The sequence below is a fragment of the Pteronotus mesoamericanus genome, unplaced genomic scaffold (assembly GCF_021234165.1).
Source record: "Pteronotus mesoamericanus isolate MK-2021 breed Mesoamerican mustached bat unplaced genomic scaffold, CSHL_Meso_final contig_20, whole genome shotgun sequence".
In the NCBI taxonomy this organism is placed as follows: Eukaryota; Metazoa; Chordata; class Mammalia; order Chiroptera; family Mormoopidae; genus Pteronotus; species Pteronotus mesoamericanus.
The window spans coordinates 1,946,190-1,961,202 of NW_026555085.1; positions in this window are offsets into that span (position 1 = coordinate 1,946,190).

The following is a 15,013-nucleotide window of genomic DNA, read 5'->3' on the forward strand; positions in this document are numbered from 1 at the left end:
TGGAATATATTTTCAAGCCTTTTTTTTTTTTCTTTCTCTCTCTCTTTTTTTTTTTTTTTTTTTTTTTTTTTTGCACTGTAGGGGGACATTTACAAGTAACCAGCACCATTGACTGATTCTCTACCAAAACTTTTTATCAACTTTAAAAAGTTTTCCAAAATGCTTGATCCTGTGCATCCTGCCAACCTTGTCTCCATCTTCTGCTCTTGAAGTAATAATGAGACATGACATGGGTGAGACATGGTTGTGCTCTTTGTTGTAAAAAATAAGAATGAAGCAAAAAGCTTGGGTGATCAGCATAGTGGATTTTTCCTGGGATAAAAAGGTTGATTTTGTCATTTTGTTGTACTGGAGTGTTTCCTGACACATAACATAAATTCCCTAAACAGTTGGGGAGTTGTGGATTGAATTGGGGGTGTTTTCAATTTCTAGTTCATATACTTGGCAACTAGAGTGTCATCTTTTCTCCTTGTTTCTTTCACTTGAAATGTATATGTCATCTTGTAGAGCAGCATTCCAAACCTTTGACAGCTTCTGTGTATAATTCCCACTTTTAAAGAATGTCTTTCACAACCCCAATAGACTACATTTCTCTACCTCTTTGGAAAAACCTAACTAAACATAGACAACAGCCACCAAGCCCAGACTAGTTCATTGTTCTGCAGCCCTGTGAACCAGAGGGTACACATCTCTAACCCTTCATAGCTTTAGGACACCCCATATCTAGCACAAGAATATTTAGAGTAGTGTTTGTGTCAGTTACCTATATTTATTTTTAAAAATCCCTTCATTTGTTTATAATTTTGTATGCGAGAGAAGATATAAAAAGCTAAGAAAATAAGGTGAGGCATGGGAGGCGTGCAATTTGGCGGCTACAGGTATGAGTTCTGCTTTCCACTGGCTAGATTTTCTTTTTTTTTTATTTTTTTAATTTATTTACTTTTAAAATACATTTGTCTCTGCATCCCCCCCACCTCTTTCCCTTGCCCCCTCCCACCTTCCCTCCCTCAGCTCTTCCCCTTTGGTTTTGTCCATGAGTCCTTGCTATATGTTCCTTGACTTTCCCCTTCCCTTCCCTTTCCCTGCCCCCCCTTCCCTCTTGTCTCTGTTGATTTCTTTTCCTTTCAGTGTTGCTGGTCATATTTTCCTTGCTTCTTTGCATTGTTGGTTAGGTTCCGCTTATAGGTGAGATCATATGGTATTTGTCTTTCGCCCCCTGGCTTATTTCGCTTAGCATGATGCTCTCCAGTTCCATCCATGCTGTCGCGAAGTTTAGTAGTTCTTTTTTTCTTTCTGCTGTGTAGTATTCCATTGTGTATATGTACCATAATTTTTTGATCCAATCATGTACTGATGGGCATTTAGGTTGCTTCCAAGACTTGGCTATTGTAAATTGTGCTGCTATGAACATTGGGGTGCATAGGTTCTTTTGTATTGGCGTTTTGGTGTTCTCAGGGTATAGTCCCAGCAGGGGAATCGCTGGATCAAAAGGCAGTTCCATTTTCAGCTTTCTGAGGAAATTCCACAGTGCTTTCCATAGTGGCTGCACCAGTCTGCATTCCTACCAACAGTGTACTAGGGTTCCCTTTTCTCCACAACCTCGCCAGCACCTGTTGTTTGTGGATCTGTTTATGATGGCCATTCTGACCGGTGTGAGGTGGTACCTCATGGTGGTTTTGATCTGCATTTCTCTGATGGCTAGTGATGCTGAGCATCCTTTCAAATGCCTCTGGGCCCTCTGTATCTCCTCCTTAGAAAAGCATCTGCCCAGGTCCTTTGCCCATTTTTTGATTGGATCGTTTGTCTTCTTGGAGTGGAGTCGAGTGAGTTCTTTATATATCTTGGAGATCAAACCTCTGTCTGATGTATCATTAGCAAATATATTTTCCCATATGGTTGGCTCCCTTTTCATTTTGCTGATGTTTTCTCAAGCCTTTTTTTAAAGTTAACAAAATACTCATAGCATAAAATTTACCATTTTTATCATTTTAAAGTGTATGATTCAGTGATGGCACATATACAATGTCGTATAACCATCACCATGACCCAGTTCCAGCGTTATTTCATCACCCAAAAAGGAAATCGCTTACCCATTAATCCGTCACTCCCTCCCCGACATTTCCTTCTACCCCAGCCCATGGAATCACTAATCTGCTTTCTGTATCTATTTGCCTCTTCCGGATATTTGATACAAATAGAATCATACAATATTACAGCCTTTTGTAGCCTTTTGTGTCTGGCTTCTTTCTTTTATCATAGTGTCTTCAAGGTTCATTCATGAAGTACTTAATTCTTTTTATTTTTTAATTATTACCCAAGAATATGTTTATTGATTTTTAGAGAGAGAGGAGAAGTGATATATTAGAGAGAAAGGAGAAGAGAGCATAACAGAAAAGAGAGAGAGAAACATCAATCACTGCCTCACACACCTGCCCAAACCTGAAACCTAGGTGTGTGCCCTGATCAGAAATCAAACCTGCAACCTTTTGGTTTACAGGACAACACTCCAACCAATTGAACTGCCCAGCTAGGGCCTTCATTCTTGTAATGGTCAAATAATATTCCATTGTATGGATATACTGCAATTTCTTTATCTATTCATAAGCCGATGGACATTTGTGCATGGCATGGTCCTTTAAATAAAACAAAAACAAAAAAAGCATAATACTGGCTTTTATATTTAGCTATGTAGTTACATTTACCAGTGTTCTTTATTTCTTCATCTAGCTTGAAATTACTTCTTAGTGTTCCTTTATTTCAGCTTAAAGTCATAAACTTCCTCAGCTTTTGTTCTTCTGGGATTGTCTGAATTTCTCCTTTATTTCTTTCTTTAATATTTGTTTATTTTTTAGTTAAAGTTAAGATACAACACTATATTAGTTTTAGGTGTACAACATAGTGATTAGACACTTACACAGCTTTCAAAATGATCACCCTGATAAATCTAATACCATCCTGGCACCATAAATAGTTACTAAAATATTATTGACTATATTTATTTTATTTTTTAAACATTTTGCCTTACATTTTTAAAAAGATTTTATTTATTTCTAGAGAGAGGGGAAGGCAGGGAGAAAGGGGAAGAAGCTTCAATGTGTTATTGCCTCTCATGTGCCCCCCGCTGGGGTCCTGGCCCACAACCCTGGCATGTGCCCTGAGTGGGAATCAAACTGACAACACATTGGTTCACAGGCCAGCATTCAATCCACTGAGCCACACCATCCAGGGCCTTGACTATATTTCTTAAGATGTACTTTACATCCCCAAGACTATTTTGTTTTTGTTTTTGTAACCACTAATTAGTTCTTCTTCATCCCCTCACCTTTTTTACCTAGCCCCTCTCTACCCTCCACAACAAAAGGACCTCTGTATCTATGAGTTTATTTGTTTTTCTTCTACAATTATTTTATTTTTTAAATCCCACATATAAGTGATAACATCTGGCATTTGCCTTTCCCTACCTGATCTATTTCACTCAACACATTACCCTCTAGGTCCATTCATGTCATTGCAGATGGCAAGATTTCATTCTTTTTTATGGCTGATTCATATCCCATTATATAAATGCACCCTGTCTGGTGTCGCTCAGTGGATTGAGTGCTGACCTGTGAAACCAAGGATCGCTGAATTGATCCCCAGTCAGGGCATATGCCTGGGTTTTGGGCCAAGTCCCCAGTTGGGGGCACTCAAAAGACAACCACACATTGTTATTTCTCTCCCTCTCTTTCTCCTTTCCTTCCCCTCTCTAAAAATAAATAAATAAAATGCACCACTTCTTCATTATCTATTCATCAATTGATGGGCACTTACATTGCTTCCATATCTTGGCTATTGTAAATAAAGCTCCAATAAACATACATATGCATATGTTTTTTTGAATCAGTGTTTTGAGTTTGTTTGGATAAATACTCAGAAATGGAATTTCTGGGTCCTTCTTTGTCTTTTGTTATAGACTTTGTTTTTAAAGTCTATTTTGTCTATTTGCAGTAGGTAGGATCTGGAAGCAGCCCAAATACCCATCAGTAGATGAGTGGATATAAAAGCTGTGATATACTTCTAGTGAAGATGGAGGTGTAAGTAAACAGGCTTTGTTCCCTCACGCAACCATAAAAAGAATTACAACTAAATCTCAAAACAAGTAAGACCCAGAACTGTCAGAAAATATAACTGTATTGAAGTCTGATAATCATGGATTTAAAGAAGCCACAATCATCCAGATGTTAGGAGGGGTGGAGATGGGGCAGAGAGGCAGGAGACACAATGTGGCACAGAAAGGCAGGGGTGGCTGCGGAAAGGACATGGGTGGTTCCATGTTCACATATGGTAGATAAAAATCAGGAGAGATACCTTGGGAGCAAACAACCTGAGCCCCAGGCCAGACTGCACAGCCCAGGGTGTCCACTCCAGGAAGACAAATCCTCATAACCTCTGGTGGTAAAAAACCAGGGTGGTTGGGGCAATGGAAGAAACTGCTGGATTTTCAGGAAACTTAGCTTAAAGGGCCCACATGGTCTTAACACATACCCAAATCCACCCACTCTGGGATTCAACACCAGGGCAACAGCTGTAAGGGCACCAGTTCCATACAGGGAACGAGTAAAATGACTGGAAACAGGGAGAGGGCCATGGAAACCCCCAGAATCCAAGCAGCGGCACAGTCCCCTCATTGAGCTCTCCCACACACAGAGCCACAAAGCTAAGAAACAGCTTGCCCCACACTGGCAATTACCTAAGGCTCTATCCCTCACAATTTGCAGGTGCCTTTTACAGGGAGCAAAAGCAGCTCTACTTAAAACACAGAAACAAACATAGGGAGGCTGCCAAATTGAAGAGACAAAGAAATATGGCCCAAATGAAAGAACAGAACAAAACCCCAAAAAAGAACTAAACAAAACGGAGATAGCCAACCTATCAGATGCAGAATTGAAAATACTGGTGATTAAGATGCTCAAAGAACTCATTAAGTATGGTAACAATATAAAGGAAGAAATGAAGGTTACACTAAGAAAAATAAAGAAAAAACCAACAGTGAAGAAAAGCAAGCCAGGATTCAAATAAATGATTTGGAACATAAGGAAGAAAAAAACATTCAACCAGAACAGAAAGAAAAAATAAGAATTTAAAAAAACAAGGGTAGTATAAGAAGACTCTGGCACATCTCGAAAAGTGCCCACATCCAAATCGTAGGGATGCCAGAAGGAGAAGAGAAAGAGCAAGAAATTGAAAACGTATTTGAGAAAACAGTGAAAGAAAACTCCCCTAATTTGGTCAAGAAAATAGACATAGGAGTCCAGGAAGCACAGATAATGCCAAACAAGTTGGACACAAAGAGGACCACACCAAGACACATCATAATTAAAATGCCAAAGGTTAAAGATAAAGAGAGAATATTAGAAGCAGCAAGAGAGGACTCCCGGCCAAGATGGAGGCGTAGGTAAATACACTTTGCCTCCTTGCACAACCAAAAGAAAGACAACAACAAATTTAAAAACAAAAAGTAACCAGAACTGCCAGAAAAATTGAACTCTGTTGAAGTCCAAGAACCAAGGAGCTAAAGAAGAAACATTCATCCAGACCGGTAGGAGGGGTGGAGATGGGCAGCTCGGGCAGAGAGGCCGCGCAGCAAGGCTGAGGCTGGCAGACCAGGCATCCCCACATTTTGTGCAGATAAACCGGAGGAACAGCTGAAGAGCAAGACAGACTGCTCAATCCAGGGTTCCAGTGAGGGAAAAGAATGCCTCAAAACCTCCAGAGGTAAAAACCTGTGAGGGTTGTGGCAGAAGGAGAAACTCCCAGCCTCACAGGAGAGTCTGTTGGAGAGATCCACAGGGTCCTTAGAATGTACACAAACCCATCCACCCAGGAATCAGCACTAGAAGGGCCAAATTTGCTTCTGGGTAGTAGGGGAAGTGAGTGAAAGCCAGCAGAGAGCCGAGCAAGTGGCATTGTTCCCTCTCGGACCCCTTCCGCACACACAGCATCACAACTCAGCGAACTAGGTCACTCTGCCCTGGCAAATACCTAAGGTTCTGCCTCTTTGAATGTAAGAGGTGCACTGAGACAAAGAAATACAGCCCAAATGAAAGAACAGATCAAAGCTCCAAAAATAGAACTAAGCAATGAACAGATAGTCAATCTATCAGATGCAGAGTTCAAAACACTGATAATCTGGATGCTCACTGAATTGGTTGAGTATGGTTGCAAAATGGAGAAAAAAGCAAAGGTTATACAAAGTGAAATAAAGAAAAATATACAGGGAAGAACAGTAAAGGGAAGAACACCAGGACTCAAATCAACGATTTGGAACAGAAGGAAGAGATAAACATTCAACCAGAACAGAATAAAAAAACAAGAATTCAAAAAATGAGGAGAGGCTTAAGAACCTCTTGGACAACTTTAAACAATCCAACATCCAAATCATAGGAGTGCCAGAAGGAGAAGAGGAAGAGCAAGACATTGAAAACTTATTTGAACAAATAATGAAGGAGAACCCCAGTCTGACCAAGGAAATAGACTTCCAGTAGATCCAGGAAGCTCAGAGAGTCCCCAAGAAATTGGACCAAGGAAGCACACACCAAGGTACATCATAATTAATTTACCCAGGATTGAAGATAAGGAGAGAATCTTAAAAGCAGCAAGAGAAAAGGAGACAGCTACATACAAAGGAGTTCCCATAAAACTATCAACTGATTTCTCAAGAGAAACCTTACAGGCAAGAAGGGGCTGGAAAGAAATTTTTAAAGTCATGAAAAGCAAAGACCTACATCCAAGATTACTCTATGCAGCAAAGCTATCATTTAGAGTGGAAGGGCAGATACAGTGCTTCCCAAGTAAGGTAAAATTAAAGCAGTTCATCATCATCAAGCCCTTATTATATGAAATGTTAAAGGGACTTATCTAAGAAAAAGAAGATCAAAAACTATGAACAGTAAAACAGAGGGGAGGGGGGAAATGGGGGAAAAGGTACAGGGAATAAGCAGCATAAATAGTAGGTACAAAATAGTCAGGGGGAGGTTAAGAATAGCATAGGAAATAGAGAAGCCAAAGAACTTATATGTATGACCCATGGACATGAGCTAAGGCAGGAGGAATGCTGGAGGGTGAAGCAGTGCAGCCTAGAGGGGAAAAAGGGGGGGGGGAAATAAAAAGAAAAATAAATAAAAGCAGCAAGAGAAAAGCAGAGTTATCTACAAAGGAGTATCCATAAGACTATCCACTGATTTCTCAAAAGAAACTTTGCAGGCAGGAAAAGAATGGTAAGAAGTATTTAAAGTGATGAAAAGCAAGAACCTACAACCTAGATTACTCTATCCAGTAAAGCTGTCATTTAGAATGGAAGGACAGATAAAGTGCTTCCCAGAAAAGGTAAAGCTAAAGGAATTTATCATCATGAAGCCATTATTACAGGATATGTTAAAGGGACTTATTTAAGAAAAGATCAAAACTATGATGATTAAAAAGGCAATAAATCAAAACTATCAACAACTGAAACTTAAAAAAAAAAAAAAAACTAAGCAAACAACCCGAACAGGAACAGAATCATAGGTAAGGGGATCATTTGGAGGGTTATAAGGTGGGATGGAGAAGGGGGAGAATGGGAGAAAATGTGCAGGGATTAAGAAGCATAAATTGGTGGATACAAAATAGACAGGGGGATGTTAAGGATAATATAGGAAATGGAGAAGCCAAAGAACTTATATACATGACCCATGGGCATGAACTAAGGGGGGATTGCTAGAGGGTAGGGGGGTAACAGGCGAAGGGGGCAAAGGGGGAAAAATTGGGACAACTGTAATATCATAATCAAAAAATATATTTTAAAAAATAAACACTGTGGTACATTTACACAATGGACTACTGCTCGGCCTTTTTTTAAAACAAAAAGGAAATCTTACATCTTGTGACATCATGGACAGCCCTGGATATTATTATGTTAAGTGAAATAAGCCAGTCAGAGAAAGACAAATACCTTATGAACCCAAGCATACCCATGGAATATAATGAACAAAAAAAAATGATGAACAAAATAGAAACAGAGAAAAAATAGAAACAGAGGCATAGATACATGGGCAGACTGACAGCTGTCAAAGGGGATGGAGGCTGGGGGACTAGATGAAAGAAGGTGAAGGGATTAGCCAAAAAACATATACATAACACATAGACACAGACCACAGTGTGGTGGGTGGTGGCAACCAGAGGGAAAGGGGGGTGGAGTAGATAGAGGTGAGCAAAGCGGGGGAAATGGGGATGGAAAGAGACTTTGGAGTGATGGGCACATGATGCAGTGGGAAGATGATGTTTTATGGAGTTGCACCCTTGAAACGTGTAAGGTTTTATGAATCACTGTCACCCCCAATAAATTTAATTTTTTAAATAGTATGTTTTGGCTCTGGCTGGTGCATCTCAGTGGATTGAGTGCCAACCTGAGAACCAAAGGGTTGCCAAGTTCAATTCCCAGTCAGAGCACATGACTGGATTGAGGGCCAGGTCCCCAATAGTGGGCACGCAGGAGGCAACCACACATTGACGTTTCTCTCCTCTTCTTTCTCCTTCCCTTCCTCCTCTCTAAAAATAAACAAAATCTTTTTTAAAAATAGTCTATTTTGTTTGAGGTGTGTGTGTGTATTTCTACTCCAGATTTTCTTTTCATTTCCTTTTTCATAAAATATCTTTTTCCATCCATTTACTTTCAGTCTGTGTGTGTCTTTCTATCTAAAGTGAGTGTCCTGTAGACAGCATATATATGGGTCTTATTTTCTTATCCACTCAGCTAGCATATGTCTTTCGATTGGAGCATTTAATTAGTTTACACTTAAGTAATTATTGGTTCCAGCCAGATAGCTCAGTTGATTAGAACATGATTTCAATATGTCAAGGTTGCAAATTCAACCTCCAGTCAGTGAACATAGAAGAAGAAATCAATGAATGGGAAAACAACTTGATCTCTCTCTCTAGCTCTCTCCCTCTCTCTCCCCCCAACCCCCACCAATAAGTAAAATTTTAAAGTTAAAAATACAATAAAATAAAAAAGTAATATAATAAAATACAGTGATTATTAATAAGTACATAGTTATTGCCCCTTTATTATTCATTTTACATTCTTTTCCCCCTTCTTTTTTTTTAAGATTTTTTATTCATTTATTTTTAGACAGAAGGGAAGGGAGGGAGAAAGAGAGGGAGAGAAACATCAATGTGTGGTTGCCTCTCACAAACTTCCCACTGGGGACCTGGCCTACAACCCAGGCATGTGCCCTAACTGGGAATTGAACCAGTGACCCTTTGGTTTACAGGCTGGTGCTCAATCCACTGAGCCACACCAGCCAGGGCTCCCTCCTTCTTCTTAAAGAAGTTCCTTTAACATTTCTTGTAATACTGGTTTGGTGATGATGAACTCCATTAGCTTTTTCTTGTCTCGGAAGCTCTTTGGTGCAGGCCTGTCTGGGTTCATCTTGTTTGGGACTCTCAGCACTCCCTGGACTGGTATGTCTATTTTCTTCACCAAGTTAGGAGAGTTTTCTTCAGAAGAGTCAGTGTTTTTTCAAATAAATTTTCAGTGCCTTGCACTCTCTCTCTTCTCCTTCTGGTATCCCTATGATGTGAATGTTGTTATGCTTGATATTGTCCCAGAGGTCCATTAAACTATCCTCATTTTTTAATTCTTTTGTCCTTTTTGCTGTTCTGATGGGGGGTTTTCTGGTATGTTGTCTTCCAAATTGCTGATTCAATTCTCTGCATCATCTGATCTGCTGTTGATTCCATCTAATGTATTTTCCATTTCACTCACTGTATTCTTTATTTCTGACTGGTTCTTTTTTATGGTTTCTATCTCTGTGTAAGTTCTCACCTAGTTCATCTAGCCTTCCCCTAAGTTTATTGAGCATCCTTATAACAAACGTTGTGAACTCTGAATCTGGTAGATTGCTTGTCTCCATTTTATCTAGTTTATTTTTCTGGAGTTCTGATCTGTTCTCTCACTTGAAAAATGCTTCTTTGTCTCCTCACTTTGGCTGCCTCCCTGTCCTTGTTTCTATATATTAGATAGAGCTTCTATGACTCCCTGTCTTGGTAAAGTGGCCTTATATAGTAGGTGTCCTGTGGGACCCGGTGGTGCAGTCTCTCTGGTCACCTATGCCAGATGCTCCAGGTGTTTCCTTGTCTAAATTGTGTGTGTCCTCCTGTTGTAGCTGAGCATTGATTGATGTTGGTACATCAATGGGAGGGAATAACCACAGGCTGACTGGTTATGAGGACTGGGTGTGAGTACTGTAGAGGAGCTGCTGTGCAAGGGCTTACCCTGAGAAGCAGGATTTGATGTCTGCCGAAACTGTCCTTTGGGTGTATCATTTGTGGAAGCGGTTGGGTGGTGCTCTGGTGTGGTCTGAAGCTGACTACCTGGAGAGGAGCAGGCGAAGATCAGCTGATGCCTGTGCCCTGCCTGGATCCACCTGATATGAACTACAAAATGATCTTCAGATGGTTGCCACTTCTGCTGAGATTAAAGCTCCCTGGGAGAGGCTAGGCTGTGCAACAAGACTGGCTGCCACTAGTGCCAGGGTTGGGGCTGCTTATCAAGAGGTACATAGCACACCAAGGCCAAGTGCTACTTGCTTTGGGTTTGTAAATCTTTGAGAGATTTTAGAAAAGTCCACAGCATGAGCCAGGATAGGCCATTTGTTGGGAATTCCACTGGAAACAGCTTGAGTGGGACTGAAAGTTGGGTGGTGTGGGGTCTCAAGGAATCACCAGAGAGGAGCCAAAGTGTTAGAGACCTAAATATGGTGCCCACCTGCACCTGCAGGGAGAGCTCAGCTAAGGAACAATGGCTTCTGCCAGCACTTCTGCCTGGGAGAAACCTGACCCTCCAGTCCTCACCCTTAAGCCAGACAATTCAGTTCCTCCCTGTATGTTCCTTGCACCATTGAGCTTCTGCCCCAGAGCTGGAGCTCAGAGTGAGTTCATCAGCAAATAAGAGAAACACCTGGGACTCACTCAGCCACAATCCCCACTGCTTTTCACAGCCAGAAGTTTTGGATACTTCTCTTTCTGGTGCTGGACTCCTAGGCTGGGGGAACTGGCATAAGGCTGAGACCTCTTGTTCCTTAGGAGGACCTGTCCAGCTAAAATATTTTTCTCAGTTCTCAACCCCTACACATGGGTGTGGGACCAGCACATTTGTGTCTCCTCCTACCACTCTCGATGTGACTTCTTCTTTATATTCTTAACTATAGGACTTCTGTTCAGTTGGATTTCAGGCAGTTCTCAATGGTGGTTGTTCTGTAGTTTAGTTGTAATTTCGATGTGGTTGTTGGGGGAGATGTATACAGCATTTACCTACTCCGTCATCTTTACTAGAAGTCACTCCTTTATTTCTGAAGGATATTTTTGCCAGATATAGACTTTTTGGTTGAGTTTAATCAGATTTTAATTTGTCAACCCACTTCTGGAATCTATAGTTCCTGCAGAGAAATTGGCTGTTAATTTCATTGACGTTCCCTTGTGTGTGGCTGCTTCTCTCTTGCTGCTTCCAAGATTCTTTATTTGTCTTTGATTTGACAGTTGTAATTAGAACATGTCTCTGAATGAATTTTTTAAAATAATTCTGCTTGGTGCTTTTTGAGATTATTGAATGTGTAGATTCATGAATTTCATTATATTTGGAGGGTTTTAGCCATTATTTATTTAAATACTCTTTCTAATGCTTTCTCTTTCTCTGCTCCTTTGTTGACTCCCATACTATATATGTTGGTATGTTGGATAATATCTCACAGACTTCTAAGTCTCTTCATTTTTATTTACTCTTTTCTCTTTCTGCTCCTGAAACTGCATAATTTCAATGAGTTTATATTCTAGTTCACTGATTCTTTTTCTGCATGTTCAAATCTGCTGTTGAAACCCTCTGGTAAAATTCTTATTTTGGTATTGACCTTTCAGCTCCATAATTTCTATTTGGTTCCTTTTTAAAAATTTCTATCTCTTTACTGATATTCTTTATATAGTTAAACATAGTTCCCTCGGTTTCCATTACTTATTTATCCACTGTTTCCTTTAGCTCTGTGAATATATTTAAGAAAGTTGATTTAAATTCTTCCTCCATTAAGCCCAAAGTCTGGGCTTCCTCAGGAATAGGTTGTCAGTTCCTTTTTCTGTCTGTGAATGGACCATACTTTCTGGCTTCATTGCATGCCTCATAATTTTTGTTGAAAACTGTGTTTTTAAAATATTATTATGCGATAACTCTACAAACCAGATTTGTCCACCTTCCCTGGGGAGTTTTTGCTATGGGTTATAGTTAGTTATTTGATGACTTTTCTAAACTATTTTTGTATAGACTGTATTCTTTGTGATCACTGAAATCTCTCTTCTGTTAGCATAGTGGTCAGCTAGTGATTTGACAGAAATGTCTTCAAATATATGGAGAAAAATCAAAAACATCTCTCAGATTTTGGAGGTGGGCCACGTGTGTGTGTGTTGAGACATGCCTTCAACACCCATCTCTGCCATTTACAACTCTTGCCTTTGCAATTACTTCCTGCTTATGTAGAGATTGATCAGCCAGAGGTATAATCTCATGGCCTTCTCAGGTCTTTTCTGATAATTTTCCCTAAACTGGGCTTGAACATGGCCTTCTAGATTCCCAGGAAGATGAGAAAGTTTTCACAGCCCTTATTGCCCATGACACCTCATTCCCCCTCTTTCTCCCAAGGTTTCCTCCATGTTCATTATTTGCCCCAGCTGATATTTTTGCCCCAGTGACAGCTGCTGGTTCTTTGGCATTTAAATACTTTTGGCAAATGGTCTTTGCTTAGTTCATTCTCTACCCTGAGAGAGTTCTGAGTTAGAGGAAATAAAGATAAGCCATTTACATTCATCTTGCAAGGAGCACCCTGACAGATCAAAACAGAAAATCATAGTGCTTTGACAGTGTCCACTCTTACTCCTCCAGCATTAAGAACCCACACAAGTGGCACTGTCTTCAAGATCACAGCTCTGCTGGGGAGGGGGATAGGCCAAGGGCAACCAAGAAAACACAGATCTGTCCTATTCAATTTCTGTTGCCTTCTCTGTTTTTAGCATTTTCTTGGTAGCTATGCACACACCATGTTTTTCCATAGTTCTGATAAAGTTCATTCTGACAGTTTTTGCTAGTCTTTTCATTGTTCTGTGTAAGGACGGACCTTTGGAGTTCCCTGTGCCTCCATTTCTCTGATGTCACATTATCCAGCCTCTTTTAAATTGGACTTATGCATCACAATTCCTGGTCTTCTAAGGGCTTTCAGGAAACTCACTCATTTACTCACATTGATTAAATACCTACCTTACTCCAGCTACTGTGTGTAAAAAGTGGCATCTGAATAAAAACAATCAAGCTCTCTCAGCAGTTAGGGATGATACAGCCTAGGTGTGGGTGGTAACACAGGTAAATAAATTATAACACAACATGGTATGTATTTTATTTATCTTGTTTCAGTGTTTTATTTTTGGGGGGGTCGGTTACTGAACTTCTTTTTTTTGCTTCTCTTTTTTTAATTTATAAATCATGTTTATTCTATTACAGTTGTCTCAATTTTCCCCCTTTACCCCCCTCCACCCATCCCACCCCACACTCCACTCCCACAGTCAATTCCCACTCTGTTGTCCATGTCCATAGGTCATTCATACATGTTCTTTGTCTAGTCCCTTCCTCTTCTTTTCACCATTGTACTCTTTCCCCCTCCTCTCTGGTCACGTTCAGTCTGCTCCATATTTCCGTGCCTGTGGTTTATTTTGTTCATTAGTTTATTTTGTTGAATAGAGTCCACTTATAGGTGAGGTCACATGGTAATTGTCTTTCATCAACTGGCTTATTTCACTTAGCTTAATATTCCCCAGTTCCATCCATGTTGTCGCAAAAGGTAGGAGTTCCATCTTTCTCTCTTTCTTTTCTTTTTAAATGCAGATTGATTTTATTTATTTTTTTAATTGTCAAAGTTAATTATGAAATATTTTTAAAATTTTAAGACATTTATAACGTCTCAGCAATTAAACCAACATGACACCAGAACAGAAATAATCAAGTAGATCAATGAAATATAATGAACATTCTAGAGACAATTGTATATATCTGATTAATATAGGTATGATTAAGTTGATATTTCAAATAATGGGTAAAATAAGGCTTATTCCACAAATAAGATCCATTGACCACTATTACTTGAAATAAAACAAATATAGAGCCCTATTTCACACATTATACAAGAAATATCCAGGTGAGTTAAAAATCAATATGTAGACTCCAAGGAGTTTTAGGAGAAAATAGAACTAATATTTTTCATGACCTGAAGTAAAGTATTCAACCCCAGAAGCTATAAAGTAAATATTGACAGTATGACTATATTAAACATTTAACTATATAGTAATATACATATAAAAAAGTTAAAGGACAAGGAATAGAATAGGAAAGTATTTGCAACACCTCTAAAACATGGTTAATAGGGGGGATTTTTTAGGGAAAAAAGTTCTACAAACCTTTAATCAATAAATGGATAAAGAATACCAAAAAGTCATTTAAAGATTTTTTTTTAAATAATAGAAATAGGCAAGAAATATACTAAAACAGGTTTAGTTTCAACAAATAGTAAAGGAACAATTAAAATAACATCATTGTCACAATCAGATTAATGAGTATTAAAAATATTGGTAATATCAAGTATTGGCAACTCTGAAAGGAACTGGGTATTCATAGAAACTTTTTCTTCATCTTAAAGCAGTCCCTTTAGCATATTTTGCAGTGTTGGTTTGATGGAGATATATTCTTTTAGCCTTCTTTTGTCTGGGAAAATCCTTATTTCGCCTTCCATTTTCATTGAGAGCCTTGCTGGGTAGAGCAGTCTTGGTTGCAGGCCTTTGCTTTTCATGACTTGGAATATTTCTTGCCAGTCCCTTCTGGCTTGCAGTGTTTCTGTTGAGAAGTCAGCTGCTAGCCATATCAGGGCTCCCTTATATGTTACTGCCTCTTTCTCTCTTGCTTGCTTTA